This window comes from Cupressus sempervirens, chromosome 4, assembly GCF_028749045.1.
Source record: "Cupressus sempervirens isolate cs-2001-9-10 chromosome 4, ASM2874904v1, whole genome shotgun sequence".
In the NCBI taxonomy this organism is placed as follows: domain Eukaryota; kingdom Viridiplantae; phylum Streptophyta; class Pinopsida; order Cupressales; family Cupressaceae; genus Cupressus; species Cupressus sempervirens.
Genome location: NC_143121.1, coordinates 170,863,543 through 170,879,528, shown reverse-complemented (window position 1 = coordinate 170,879,528; position 15,986 = coordinate 170,863,543). Strand labels below are relative to the sequence as shown.

Here is a 15,986-nt window from a genome sequence, read left to right as displayed (position 1 = left end):
CTTGTAAGGTGTTTGACAAGTGGGAGAATGTTGAGAATGGTTTCTAAACCTTGCTAGCTCTTTTGGATACAATTATCCAATTGTGTGTTGTCTTTGATGTTACAAAAATGTCATACCAGTCATTTGTCAGCATTTACCAAGCTCAGTTGGTTTGCAAGATCATTTCTAGTGTCTACCGAGCATTCCTGGACATTACCTTGCATAGATAGTGTCTACTGAGTTCACTTAGTCATCAAAGGATTTTATGGCAGAAGATAGTTTTTACCGAGCTCTCAAGGTTAGTGAAGGAAATTTAGTGTTTACCAAGCTCATTCAGTAATCAAAGGATATTGTAGGATTTGTAGTGTTAACCAAGCTTCTAATGGTTAACTCAGGAAATCATTTTTGGAATAGTGTTTACCTAGCAGGGTCAACCAATGAAGGAATTTTTTAATTTGTGAATTAAGACTTAATTATTTTAAGTATTATTTCTAGTTTACTATGGTAATGATTACAGGTGATTGTAACTTATAATTGAGCTAGCTTGATAATCTGATGTGTATATATGAAAGTCAAATGAATGTGAAGGTGAACTGATTATTTGTGAGAGAGAATTTTGAAGGATGGTCAGATATACTTGAGGAGTAGGAAAGCTATATTTGATCAAGAAGGATCTAATGGTGCAGAATAGAGATCTGTAATTAGCAATTTTAGTTGCATCTCTTTCAAGTCATTTCATTGTTACTTTCTAATAATTGTAGAAGTGATTCCAAAATCTCTTAACAAAGTTGGTTTAACATCCATTTTTTAAATCCTCTAACAAGGTGATAGTTTGTTGAATTATTCTGAAGACCTCTAACCAAGCCACTCCTAACATGGTGATTAAATCCTCTAATAGGGTCACACCTAATAGTGTATTTTGTAACCTTTAATAGGGTTGGCTCCTAACAAGGCTCACTTCAAAAGAGTGAAAATCAATGGATAGTTACATTGGTGGTTTTTCCCTTATTGGGTTTCCACATTAAATCTATTGTCTCATGTGTTCATGCTATTACTTTAATGGTTGCAGGTTATTTTATTCTTATTAATATCTATTAAAGTTAACATTCATTGCATCTACCAAGTTACAAAATTTTTTTATGAATGTTTAGTGAGCAAAAATAGTAAGTGATTTATCAAACATCTAAGAGATCTGTGGATTTTTTTTTGTGGTAATTGATTCACCCCCCCTCTCAGTTACACCATCTAGATTTCCAAAAATTAGTATCAAAGCTCTTAATGCTTGTAGGGAAGGTTTTCAAGGACCTAAGCTAAAGATCAAGATGTCTTACAAGAGAGAAATTCAAAGACTTCATCTAGCTTCCATTGGTGATACAGGACTAAAATACCTTGATGCAGAATATGTAGAACTTTTTGGCACATTATCTATCAATGGCATTACTCAGAAGAAGACTCATAAAAACATGATGATAGATATTGTATGTACCCTAAGCTATGAAGAATTTGATGAAATCAAAGACTGTAAAATAGCTCATGCAATGTGGAACAAGCTAAAGGAAATCTATGGAGGTGATGACAATGTAAGGAGAGCCAAAGAAGAAAGCCTAAGAGGAAAATTTGATCAAATGAGAATGAGAGAGGATGGAAATTTTGCAAAATATGTTGAAAAAATCAAAGCAAGTGTCGGTGCAATCAAATCCTCTGGAGGATAAATCAAAGAAGATATTTTTATAAGTAAACTTCTCAAAACATTACTTCATGTTTATGCAATTAGAGTATCTACAATTAAAGAAATAAGATGTGAAGAAAATCATAAGATAAATCTAGATGCCATAGTGGGAAGACTAATAACATTTGAACTAGATAATTTTGAAAATTATGTTCTTGCCTCAAAGAACATTGAATCTGCATTTGAAGCCAAGCTTTCACTCAAGGAGAAAGGCAAGAATATTAGGGACATTTAATAAGATAATGAAGAAGAATCAAAATAATGTTTTGAAAGTGATCTTTGAGTTGTTGAAGCATTACTTGCAAAGAAATATTCAAGAAGTAGAGGAGAATACAAAGGTCAAGCTCCTTTAATCTATTTTTCTTATAAAGAAATAGGTCATATTGCAGCTAGGTGCCCAAACAAGCTAAACAAGGATGAAAAGAAAGGTCACAAATACAATGACAAGAAGAACTTCAAAGTCACAAATCTTTCAAGGACAAAGGTAAGAAGACATGTTTTTTGGCTAAAGATTCTAAAGATTCAGATAGTAATGAAGATGAAATTGTTTACATTGTTGTAAAAGATGAATTTGATAATGATGAAGAAGAAAATGAGATAGCACTTATCTCTCAGGTGAGAAAAAATGATACATGGATTATAGATAGTGGATGTTCACATCATATGATTTTTGATAAGGCAAAATTGATAGTGGAAGTGTAAGGTTCGGTAATAATGAACCTTGTTGTATAAAAGGAAGTGGCAAAATTTCTTTAACCAATGAACTTCTATATAATAATGCATATTGAGTTGAAGCATTGAAACACAACCTGTTGAGGTACCATAGTTGATTAACATTGGATTCAAAGTGAAATTCATGCATGGCAAAGAAAGATTGTTGGATGAGAAAGGAAAGTTGATTAGATTAGGCAAACAAACAAAAGGTAACTTGTTTTATCTTGAACTTGGTGAATGTTCATGCTTTATTGCTCAAGTTGAAGAAAGTTGGTTATGGCATAGAAGGTTGTGTCATGTAAACTTTGACAACATGGTAAAAATAAGAAAATTTAGGAAAGTAAGAGGCATTCCTAATTTGAAGAAACCTAATGTTGGTCTATGCAAGAATTGTCAGATTGATAAAATGGGAAAGACTAGTTTTAAAAGTAAAAACTACTAGTCTAAAGATATTTTAGAAATTGTGCATACTGATTTCTGTGGACCCATAGGAGTAGAAAGTTATACTGAAGAAAAATTCTTTATTTTTTTTTGTTCAGGACTACTCCAAAATGATGATTGTTATTTAATTAAAAGAGAAGTCAGAAGAATTTGAAAATTTCAAATGGTATTTACCAAGAGTTGAAAAGGAAACAAGGAAAAGATTGAAATGCTTGACATCAGACAGAGGTGGTAAATTCATTCCCAATGAATTCAATAACTTTTGTATTAAAAGAGGAATCAAAAGGCAAGTATCAGCTCATGGAACTTCCAAGAAAAATGGAATAGATGAAAGGAGGAACAAATCCATCATGGACTGTGCAAGGACTTTGATGATTGACTAGAACATTACTATTAAATACTGGAAGGAAGCTATCAACACAACAGTTCATACCTTAAACCAAGTACAATTGAAGGACTCATTCAAAACCCCTTATGAATTATGGTATGGCTACAAACCTAATGTAAGCTATCTTAAAATATTTGGAAGTAAATGTTACGTTCTAAAAGAATCTAGAAAAGGAAAATTTGATGGTAAAGGTGATGAAGGAATATTCTTAGGATATTCTTCCAAAAGAAAGGCATATAGATGCTTGAATTTGTCTACTCACAAAGTTGTAGAAAGTGCACATGTAAAAGTTGATGAGTTTGCAAAAAAGACAAAAGAAGAAACCAAAAAGGAACCTGAAGATTACAGGAGATTTGTTTTCATTGATACTTTGCCAAACACATGTGTCAATAGAAAGACTATATCTACTAAGCCCAGCTTAGCTACCAAGTTGCAAGAAATTCAAACTGAGTCACAAGGACCTGAGTCATATCCTAAAGCTACCGAGTCAATAGTAATAAGCCCGAGCTACCAAATGTTGAAGTTGAAGTTCAAGAACATAACAATGCAATTCATTCAAAAGGAAAGGAACTTGTGCTAGCCAAATATGTCATGAGGTATCACATACTAGATCAGATCATTGGAGACAAATCAAAAGGTACCATGACAAAAAGTAAGCTAAAAGGTACATGTTTACTTGCTAATTTTGAACCTAGAAGTGTCAAAGAAACATTAGAAAATGAAAGTTGGATTAAGGCTATGAATGAAGAGATAGAGAAAACAAAGAAGAACAAAACCTGGACTCTTGTACCTAGGCCAAAAGATCAAAATTTAATTGGAACTAAGTGGGTATTCAAGAATTAGTTGAATGAAGATGGACATGTATCAAGGAACAAAGCTAGATTGGTGTGCAAAGGATATTCTCAAGAAGAAGGTGTAGACTATGGAGAGGCTTTTGCTCCTATTGCAAGATTGGAAGGTGTCAGGACACTACTTGCATGTGCAACACATAAAGGATTTAAAGTATATCAAATGGATGTCAAGTCTACATTTCTCAATGGTATTCTTGATGAAAAAGTCTACATTGAGAAAACTGAAGGCTTTATTGATCTAGACAAGAAGGACATGGTCTACAAGTTACACAAAGCACTGTATGGTCTGAAACAAGCTCCTAGAACATGGTATGAAAGATTGCATAACTACCTTATTCAAATTGGCTTTCAAAGAATTAATGATAACAATAGTTTGTACATCAAATAAAGACCAGATAAAATGATTGTTTTGGTAGAAATCTTTGTGGATGATACTTTTTTTATAGGGAATGATGATCAATGTAAAGAATTCTCAGAGAAAATGAATAAAGAATTCAAAATGTCCATGTTTGGAGAGATTAAATTCTTTTTTGGTCTTCATATTTAGCAGATCAAGAATGGTATCTACATCACTCAATCAAAGTATATCAAGGAGACACTCAAGAAATTTTGTATGAAATATTCTAAACTAGTTGGAACTCCCATGTGTACAAGACTAAAGCTTACAAAGGATGATAATTCAAAAGAGGTAGATCAAACCTTATATAGATCAATGATTGGAAAATTGCAATATGATGTTCATACAAGGCCTGCTATTGCTTTAGCAATTGGTATAGTGGCAAAATTCTCAGATAAACTTAGAGAAAATTAGATGATGGCAATAAAAGGATCTTGAGACACTAGAAAGGAACTGAAGATTATGGATTATGGTATAAACTTGGAGGAAACCTGGATTTGAAAGTATTTAGTGATGTTCATTGGGTAGGAAACATTGATGACAGAAAGAGTAAAAGTGGAGGTGCATTCTTTCTTGGTAAAATATTGGTATCATGGACAAGTAAAAAGCAAAATTGCACATCCCAATCAACAATAGAGGCAGAGTATGTTGTAGCAACAATTAATTGTTCAAACATTGTTTGGTTTAAACAATTGTTGGAAGGCATGAGGGTAGAGTTCAAAGAACCAATTTTCATGTTCTTTGATAACAAAAGTGAGATTAACATTTCAAATAATCTAGTGATGCATTCCAAAACCAAGCATATTGCTATAAAGTATCACTTTGTTAGGGAATTGGTGTAGGACAATGGAATTAGATTGAAATATGCCCATACAAAGGAACAAATTTTTGACATATTCACAAAGCCACTACCTAAGGATGCATTCTTGTATCTAAGAGGTAAGCTAGGGGTCATTCCCCTATCTAAAGCTCACTAAAATAAATTTTTAGTGATACATCAATAGAAATTGAGTTGTAAATCTATTAGTTGATGTAGCATAGTCAAGGAAATATTGCATATGAATCATTACTTAAGGTACATTGAAACTCATTTGATATGTGTTTTCTTTGGCATGTGTTGTCAAAGAGGGAGAGTCTACTGTCATACCTTTCTGCAATTTTTTTTTACTATTAGATTTTTCTAGAAATAATCAGAGTAGAGATTACTAAGAAAGAGGGAGAGTTCTCTATCATAAAGGGAGACTCTTGCAGATAACTGAAGCATGAGGTATAAAATCCAAGAGGGAGAAACTTTCTATCAGAGAAAGTCTTGTTTTCAAATTTCATCATTTTATGACATGTTATGTTGCCATCAATGCCAAAGAAGGAGATTGTTGGATACAATTATCCAATTGTGTGTTGTCTTTGATGTTATACAAATGTCATACCAGTTATTTGTTAGCATTTACTGAGTTCAGCTAGTTTGCAAGATGATTTTCAGTGTCTACCAAGAATTCCTAGATATTACCTTGCATAGATAGTGTCTACTGAGTTCACTTGGTCATCAAAGGATTTTATGACAAAAGACAGTTTTTACTGAGCTCTCAAGGTTAGTGGAGAAAAGTTAGTGTTTACTAAGTTCACTTGGTAACCAAAGGATTTTATAGGATTCACAATGTTAACCGAGCTTCTGATGGTTAACTCATGAAATCATTTCTGGAATACTGTTTACCAAGAAGGGTAGGCCAATAAAGGAATTTGTTAAATTGTAAATTAAGACTTAATTGTTTTAAGTATTATTTCTAGCCAACTGTGGTAATGATTACAGGTGATTGTAACTTATAATTGAGACAATTTGATAATCTAAATGGTATATATGAAAGATCAAGTTGTGAATTCAATGTGCGGAATTGATATGAAAGAGAAATGAATCTAAAGGTGAACTAATTATTTGTGAGAGAAAATTTTTAAGGATGGTCAAATATCCTTGAGGAGCAAAAAAGATATATTCAATCAAGAAGGATCTAATGGTACAAAACAGAGATCTGTAATTAGCAATTTTAGTTGCATCTCTTTCAGGTCATTTCATTGTTACTTTCTAATAATTGTAGCACTGATTCCAAAATCTCTTAACAGAGTCAGTTTCACAGTCATTTTGTAAATCCTCTAACAAGGTGACAATTCTATTGAATTATTCCAAAGACCTCTAACTAGGCCACTCCTAATAGGGTCATTAAATCCTCTAATACGGTCACACCTAACAATGTGTTTTGTAACTTTTAACAAGGTCGACTCCTAATAGGGCTCACTTCATAAGAGTGAAAATTGATAGTTAGTTACATTGGTGGTTTTTCCCATATTGGGTTTCCATGTTAAATTTGGTGTCTCATGTGTTCATGCTATTAATTTTATGGTAGCATGATATTTTATGCTTATTAAGATCTATTAAAGTTAACATTCATTGCATCTACTGAGTTACAATATTTTTTTATGAATGGTTACTAAATGATAGCAATAAGTGATTTATTAGACATCTAACAGATCTATGGATTTTTTTTTGTGGTAACTAATTCACCCCCCCCCCAGCCCTGTTACTCCATCTATATTTCCAACAACTCTTTTTCTAGAACACTCTAGAAAATTTTAGCCGAAAAACTCTAGATTTTTTTAGAAAATTCTAGAATTCGTTGTTGATGCTTTCCACATGTTTATGGGTTGGAAAAAGGTTTATGAGTTGTTTAAAATGTTTCTAGTCTCTATAAAAATGTAGAAGAGATATTTTTAGAGTGTAAACAACTCATTAAATGACTTTATGGGGGTCTAAACTGGAGGACAAAACTATGGACGAAAATAATATTCTTGGCATTACAAATTACAAGTGGATAACATGTCGCATGGTTGTTTTGCCTATGGTTTTTTAAAACCAAAAATGGTTTCTAAGTGGCAAATCACTATAAAAGGATGTCTTGGGGAGGTCTTTGAATCATTGAGTTTAGTCTGCACGAATAGTGCTAGAATGAATCTCTCTGAGTCTGAGTCCAAGTTTGAGTTGTGGTGATGCGCTCCTATAAGATCTTGCATTGCAAGTGTATTGTAATCTTGTTGATTTGATGATACATTGTGTGGATCTAATGGTTATTTTGATTAAGTTATTATGCATTTCTTGAGATCTCTGCATTATTTACTTGAATTTGCATAATTGTCCTCTCAAAGATTAGTGTAAGAAGCAATTCCATACAACTTTTCTTCCTTGCAGTGATAAATTTCAGGCCATTGTATTCCATAATAAATAAGCCTATCAACTTAATTATAGTAATAACTGATAACCCAATATTAATATTAATAATATAATATATTAATTAAATGATAAGATGTGTCTTTTCTCTTTATATTATATATAAAATTAGTATTAACTTGATAATTGATATATGAAAATGATTTATAAAATTCAAAAATATATATTGAAGTTAAATTGTGTAATGTTTTGATAGGAAACATTACAATTAGTACTGTCATCCTATGAAAAATATATCTTAAATATAGAGAACTACAATTGCAACTACATAAAAGAGGAACCAAAAATATAGATTGAATCAAAAGAAACAAATGACAAGCATAGATGAAAAAAAAATACCACTCAAGAATTGCATAACAAAATGAGGAGTTTAGGGTTTAGTTGAAGGCACAATGGTGCAAAGAATACAAATTCAAGTAATTCACAAGACATTGGACTTACAAATGAAAACTAGATTTGAAATTTAGTGGATTCAATATTCCTCAGGGGTGGTATCTTAGTGTACTTGAGTAAATGAAATGTTGAAATGAGTAATGTTGATGCTAATACATATGTATATTTAGAAAAGTTTCCTCATGCCTTTAATTAAACTCAGCTAGGAATGTCTTCCATTTCTTAGTGATTTACGTAGTGCGAATCAAGTCTTAAGAAAAAAGAAATAATTTAATATTAAATTTTCATGAGTAACTCAAAAATAAATAGATGAAAGGTTGATGTAAAGATGAAATGCTTCTACATGATGGTACATTGAGCTCATTATACATTGAATATAAAAGTGTGCAAGAGACATTTAGTATATTTGTGTGGAGAACTCAACAATTTTCTTAAGTAGGAGAATAGTTATTTTGGAGGAATGATGGAAGAGGATATTAATCTTGACTTAAGTAATGAAACATAAAGAGAGGTTGGAATCATTCAAAATAGCATCAGTAATAAATTTTGGATTAGATTAAGTGAAGAGACAAAATAAGCATCCAATTTCATTGCATAATAAGGATTGATCATGTACAAAAGCCACACAAAGAAATGAGTGGTTGGTAGGACATTACCCCTAGCTTGACTTGACAATGATGGAGATAGAGTCCATAACATGGCTTATAAATTCATTAAGAAAATGATGAGGAGAAAATAAGAATAAAATCTATAATAGCTTGAAATGAGATGGAAAGAAGAAATTGGAGAAAACTATAGCAACCTCATGAGATGAATGACAAAAAATTCAAACATGAACAACACCTTATAGTTTGCATCCATTCATTCTTTGTAGGCAATAAAGATGATGCCTTACCAAACACTTGTTCTTCAACTCACAACCCATTCTTGCAAATGACCATGGAGAAAATATTGTACATTCCTACTACCTATTCTTCAACATGTGCTAGTATGTTTACATGAAGATTACACAAGCAAGAGACATGATGTCTTAAAATATTTTCTAGGTGGCAGTTCAAGGACCTATGCCTTAGCTGCAAAGATCTCATTACAGCATAAAATTTAAAACATTAGGACTCCATTGACAAAGATTAAACAAAAATAATAATAAAAGCAATTGTAGGAAAACAATGCTTTTTTTTTAATTTCTTATTTCATTCCATAAAACATGAAATATATCATTCAACTTCTTTCTCTATCTTCTTCCAACTAGAAAAGAATTATGCTCTCCCTGAGGTTTTGGAGAGAATATTAAAAAAAAGGTAAATTTTTCAAAGCTATTTTTGGCAACCGCTAGACCCGTAAAGGTTTTATTTAATCCTTTACTAAATTGATAACAAAACATTAAAAATATGCCCTAAAATTTAATAAGAACAAAACATTAAAACACCCCCCAAAAAAAATACGTAAACATTATTCTTGTGCCATACACCTATAGCTCCTCTTGTAACATACTCTTGGTGGTAAATTTTGTCTCAAGTCCTCTTGGAGACCAACTATTGTAGATCTCGAGCTTGCCTCAAGATCTCTAATTCTAGTACTTAAGTGGCTTCATAATCTGGAAGGCCCTTCCATTTGACCAAGTGCTCTATGTGCACTTTGTGTCTTGTCCTCATGGCCTCTTTGCTATTGATGATGGACTCCATATGTGACTTCTCTTTAGAAGGAAATTCTCAAATCTAGTCATTTGATTCATGTGTGGGTTTAGTGGTACCAATATCATCATTAGACCCTTTATAAATTGTGAGATCTGAGACATTAAATATAGGTGCAATAACTACATTTGGAGGTAATGCCATTTGTAAGCAATTTCTCTGTACTTTTTTAGTATTTCACATGGTCCAATCTTCTTCATCATCAAATTTGTATGGCTTCCCTGAGGTAGCCAATATTTGTTTAGGTGTACTATAACCATATTCCCAACATGGAACTACACATTCCTTCTCTTCAAGTTTATCTTAGCCTTCACCTTTAGACTATTTTGTTGCAAAGTTTTCCTCATGTGCTCATACACTTCCACCATTGGCTAAGAAAACTCTTCTACATGTCCACTCCTTTTCTCTGAATCGTCCACAAACCTAAGTTCAAAAACTCCCCTTGGATGTCTCCCATAGATAACTCCAAAAGGACTCATGCCTGTGTTATGATTCACTGATTCATTGTATGCAAACTCCACCTGAGACATGATGGCATCCCAACTACTTCCATGTTCCTGTATCAAACATCTCAAAATGTTTCGCAAAGATCTTAACCACCTCAATTTGCCCATCTTTTTGAGGATGATAGGCTAAATTGAAAGACAAATTCATGCCTAACTTCTTCCATAGGGTCCTCCAAAAGTGACCCAAAAACTTCTTGTCCCTGACCAACAATGCTCAATGAAAAATCATGACTACAAACTATTTCTTTAAAGAATAGTCTTGCAATATAACTAGCATCACTATTGGTTTTACATGGAAAAAAGTGATCCATTTTACTGAATCTATCAACAACCACAAATATGTTTTCATAACCTATCTTTTTCCTTGGTAATCCCATCACAAAATCCATATTGAAACACTTCCAAGGTCTGTTTGGTATGGGTAAAGGTTGATAAAGTCCAACATTTGTTGACACACCCTTTTCCCTTTGACATACAAGACAACCTTGAACAAACTTCCTAATGTATGTTTGCTTCTTGGGCCAATAATAAATTTTTTGTACCAATTCCAATGTCTTGTTAAGTCCAAAATGACCACTGAGACCTCCAAAATGTTTCTCTTTAATGGCATTTTCCTACATAGAACATTTGGGAATACATAGTTATCTTCCCTTAAACAACAACCCATCTTGCACAATGAATTCAAAAAAATTAGAATGAAAACTATCTTCCAACTTAGTGCAAGCCTCATATGCTTCATTGAAATCTCCATTTTCCACATACATTCCATTTAATGTATCTACACCTATGCTTTGGAGTTATATTTCTTGCACTATTAGCACTCTCCTACTAAGTGTATCAACCACATTATTGGCTTGTCCCTTCTTATGCTTGATTGTGAAGGTATAAACCTGCAAAATCTCAACCCATTTCATGTACCTACGGTTGAGTTTTTCCTGTCCATTCAAGAAACTAAGAGCATGGTTGTCAATATACATAATAAACTCCTTAGGAAGAAAATAGTACCTCCATCTTTTCAATGCCTAGGCCATGGCATATAATTCTAAATAATAAGAAGAATATTTCTTGTTTGCCTCATTTAGCTTCTCATTGAAAAATGCAATGGGTCTACCTTCTTGGCTAAGAACAACCCCTATTGCAAAGCCACTAGCATCACATTATATTGTTAAAAATTTATTAAAATTTGGTAGAAAAAGAATAGGATACTTTGCTACCTTTTGCTTGAGTTCCTCAAAACTCTTATATGCTACACTATTCCATTGAAACTTTATTTCACCTCCTCTTTTGATGGTGTCTAAAATTGGTGCACAAATGTTGTTGAAGTTCCTTATGAAATTCCTGTAGAATGTGGTCAAGCCATGGAAACTTTGAACATCTCCAATAGCCCTTGGTGTTGGCCAATTAATGATTGCCTCTACTTTAGATGGATCAATTTTTCATATCTCCCTTGGATATCACAAATCCAAGATACACAAAGTTTTGTTTCAAAAAGTCATACTTCTCCAACTTTATCTTCAAATTTTGTTCCTATAGCCTTTGCAAAACCATCTTCAAATGCTACAAATGCCCTTCCTTGTTCTTGGTATAACCAAAATGTCATAAAGGTAGACAACAACAAACTTCCCAATGAAGTCCTACAAAACTTCATTCATTAGTTGCATAAATGTACTTAGAGCATTAGATAAACCATATGGCATAACCAGCCATTCATACAACCCTTCATTAGTTTTAAAGGCCATCTTCCATTCATCCCCGTCTTGTATTCTTATTTGATGATACCCACTTTTGAGATTTATTTTAGAAAAATATGAAGCTCCCCCCAAACACTCTAACCGATTTTCTATTCTAGGAATAAGAAATCTATATCTTATAATTATCCTATTAATGGCCCTAGAATTGGTAGACAAATGAAACTTACAATCCTTCTTTGGAGAAAGAATTGAGTGTATGGCACATAGGCTAATAATTTTCCTTACCAACCCATTATAAAGAAACTCTTGTATTTGCCTAGCAATCTCTTCATTTTGCTATGGTGTCATCTTATATGCTACCTTGTTGGGTAGCATTTCTCCAAGAATAAGATCAATCTGGTGACTTATGTCTCTTATCGATGGCAAAGACTTAGGCATTACCTCAGCAATGATGTCCTTGTACTAGTTCAACAACTCTTCAACTTCTTTTGGGCCTGCTATTCTATGTTCCTTCTTCCTATCTTCCAAGCTTCAGCACCAATAAAAAGTATATTCTATATTCTTCTTCAAGATTATTAATGAACTCTTTCTCACCCACCATCAACACACTTGGTCCAAATTGACCAACCCCTTTCTCTTCTCCTTCAAAATTCAATTTTTATTTTACTCCATCCTTTTGGAAGCTATAAGATTTCTTCTCACCATAATAGTGTGCCTTCTTATCAAATTTCCAAGGTCTTCCTAGGAAGAGGTGGCAAGCATCCATGGGCAAGATATCACACAATATTTTATCCTTATATCCCCCTATACTGAACTCTACCCAAGCTTGCTCATTCACAACTTCCTACTTCCCTTTGTTCAACCAACTGACCTTGTATGGACAAGAATGTGGAAGTGTCTCCAACTTCAATTTGTTTACAGCCTCAAGTGAGATGATTTTATCCGTGGAACTCAAATCAATTATCACCTTGCACAACTTTCCTTTCACCTTGCATTGAAATTGAAAAAGAGCCCTTCTTTGAGTGGTGTCTTCTTTCACTAGTTCCTTAAGAAGTGTCCTCCTTATCATGAGACTTTCTCCCTGAGCCTCTATCATCAACTAAACTTTTGGTGAGTTCATACTTACATTATCTTCCTACACATAAGTGACTCTTCTTTCACCATTTTGAGAAGTAGATGCCCTTTTTGGACACTTATATTTTGGGTGTCCCATCTAACCACAATTGTAGCACTTGATTCCCAAGAACTTGGATTCTCTGCCTAATCCACTTGACCTTCCTCCATTAGATCCCCTTCCACCATAGCCTCCTATTCTACTTGAGTCACCTACTTTCTCCTTAGGGATGGACTCACCTTGGGACCTCTAGCCTTCTCCTCTATTGTTGAAGTTTCCCCTACCTCAGTCATTCCTTCCACTTCTCCCTCCTTTTTGCTGATCAACTTTCCTCTTCAGCTTCTCTTCAACTTTAAGAGCAAGTTGAAAGCACTTCCCCAATGTATATGGGGTCAAGAGGCTGATCTCCTCCTATATGTTCATTCTTAGACCATTTAAATACCTAGGCACTCTTTCTAGTTCCTCCTCTTTTTTCTTTTCCCTAAGAGCTAACCTATGGAACTCCTTCAAATAGACATTCATTTCCATCTCTCACTACTTTAGGATTTGCAACTTTTTGAACAACTTCACCTCACGATCTATAGCTAGAAATTGTGCCTTGATTTTTTCCTTCATCACTTCCCATGAAGAAATCATACTCTTATTATTTTTTATCCTTTTTTCTTGAATATAATTCCACCACGAGAGAGTAGATCCACTCAATTTTCCTTTTGTAATCCTTACCCTATAATTCTTTGGAGCTTCATTCAATTCAAAGTGATTGGTGATTTCTTCAATCCATTTAATCACATCCTCACAATTGAGAGTGCCTACATATGTAGATAGCTCGTCAATAACATCTCCTCTTATCGACTTTAAAGCATCAACAAATGCCTTTTGATTTGCTAGAAATTCAATTGGTGGATCTTTGTGTTGTTCTCCTTATTCATCTCCATTGGAACCTTCTTCCATCTCATTCTCCTTATGTTAGTCATTGGACCCCTTCTTGAACCCCTTCAACTTCTATTCTAGAAGTTCCTCTGCCATCTTTTTGATGGCATCTAGAGTCATACATTTTGGAGGCATGGTGTGACCCTCAACTTCATCCTGTGATTCTTCTGTATACATACACGTCCTAGCAAGACCTTATCTTGCTCTAATACCAATATAATGAGGAGAAAACAAGAATAAAGTGTATAATAGCTTCAAGTGAGATGGAAAGAATAAATTTGAGAAAATTATAGCAACATCATGAGATGAATGAAAAAAACTTCAAACATGAACAACACCTTATAGTTTGCATCCATTCATTCAAGGCAAGCACATAGAGATGTTGCCTTACTAAACACATGTTTGTTCAACTTACAACCCATTCTTACAAATGACCATGGAGAAAATATTGTACATTCCTCCTACTTGTTCTTCAACATGTGTTGGTCTATTCACATGAAGATTACACAAGCAGGAGAGATGATGTCTCAAAAAAAATTCTAGGCAACAGTTCAACAACCTATGCCCTAGCTACAAAGATCTTGTTACAATATAAAATTTAAAACATTTGGACTCCACTAAAAAATATTTAAAAAATAATAATAATAAAAGAAATTGCAGGAAAAAAGTGTTTTTTTAATCTCTTATTTCATTTAAGAAAACATGAACAATATAATTCAACTTTTTTCTCTGTCTTCTTCCCAGCAGAAAAAAAAAAAAAAAAATCATGCTCTCCCAAAGGTTTTGGAGAGAATATATAAACAAAGGTAAAGAGTTAAAAATTATTTTTGGCAACCACACGACCTATAAAGGTTTTATTTAATCGTTTACCAAAGTGATAAAAAAATATTAAAAATATTGCCTAAAATTAAATAATAACAAAACATTAAAACACCCCCCAAAAACAATACGTAAACATTATTCCGGTGCCCAACACTTGTAGCTTCTCCTATAGCACAAAACATAACAAATGGTCAACCAACATATAGGAAAAGGAAATACAACTGAGATGAAACTATTAGTGGTGGACCCCAATTCATACCTTACTAGGATCAAACTTTGCATCTCCCTCTTAGTAGATTTTTTTATAAAGACACTTTTATCAATCATTTATTAAATGAGAAAATAATAGAGTAATTATGTTATATACCCATAGAAAAATTCACATGGTTGCAACCCCAAAAAATCCTTGACTATTAGAGTATGCCAGATCATAAAGAGTTAGCATTTCAAGCTAAGAATGCAAGAATTTTCATAATAACATCACAATTGAGATCAATCAAAATCCATCACTATTATAAATCTATTAAAAATTTCAAAGAAGAAAAATTTGAAATGAGATTTGAATGGGAAATTCATAACAAATTAAGAAACAACCCAACAATTGGCATCAAGTCATGGAACACTAATAAAAACTCTATAACTCAAGATTATTCAAACCATTATCATTATGAATAAATAAACAAATGTCAAGGAATGATCCTCACACCAATAAGATAATTGGAAAAAAAAAAAAGACAATATATTATAGAAGTAACTAATCTCTTGTCTAATCAGATTAATCTTTGGACATTGTAATCAAATAATAGTACAATGATACTTTAATTATCATCAGCCAAGGCATAAATATTCCTAGAGAAGTGTGAATCAAGTAACAGGAATCATGAACAAAGAAGATATGACCAGAAGTAGTGTCTAAATAGAGGATCAAACAAATAGATTGAACAATGACATTCAACATTTTTCCTTCATAATATAATGAAGCATCTCCAAGTACAAAGATTAAGCAAGGGATAATAAACAAAAAATGTTGCATTAAAGAAATATCCTCTATCCATATATAATG

General features: G+C 33.0%; 1 pseudogene; it reads left to right on the top strand.

The window, feature by feature from the left end:
* Positions 1 to 15,986, top strand: part of LOC149560524 (potassium channel KAT3-like) — a 146,492-nt pseudogene that overhangs the window by 74,772 nt on the left and 55,734 nt on the right.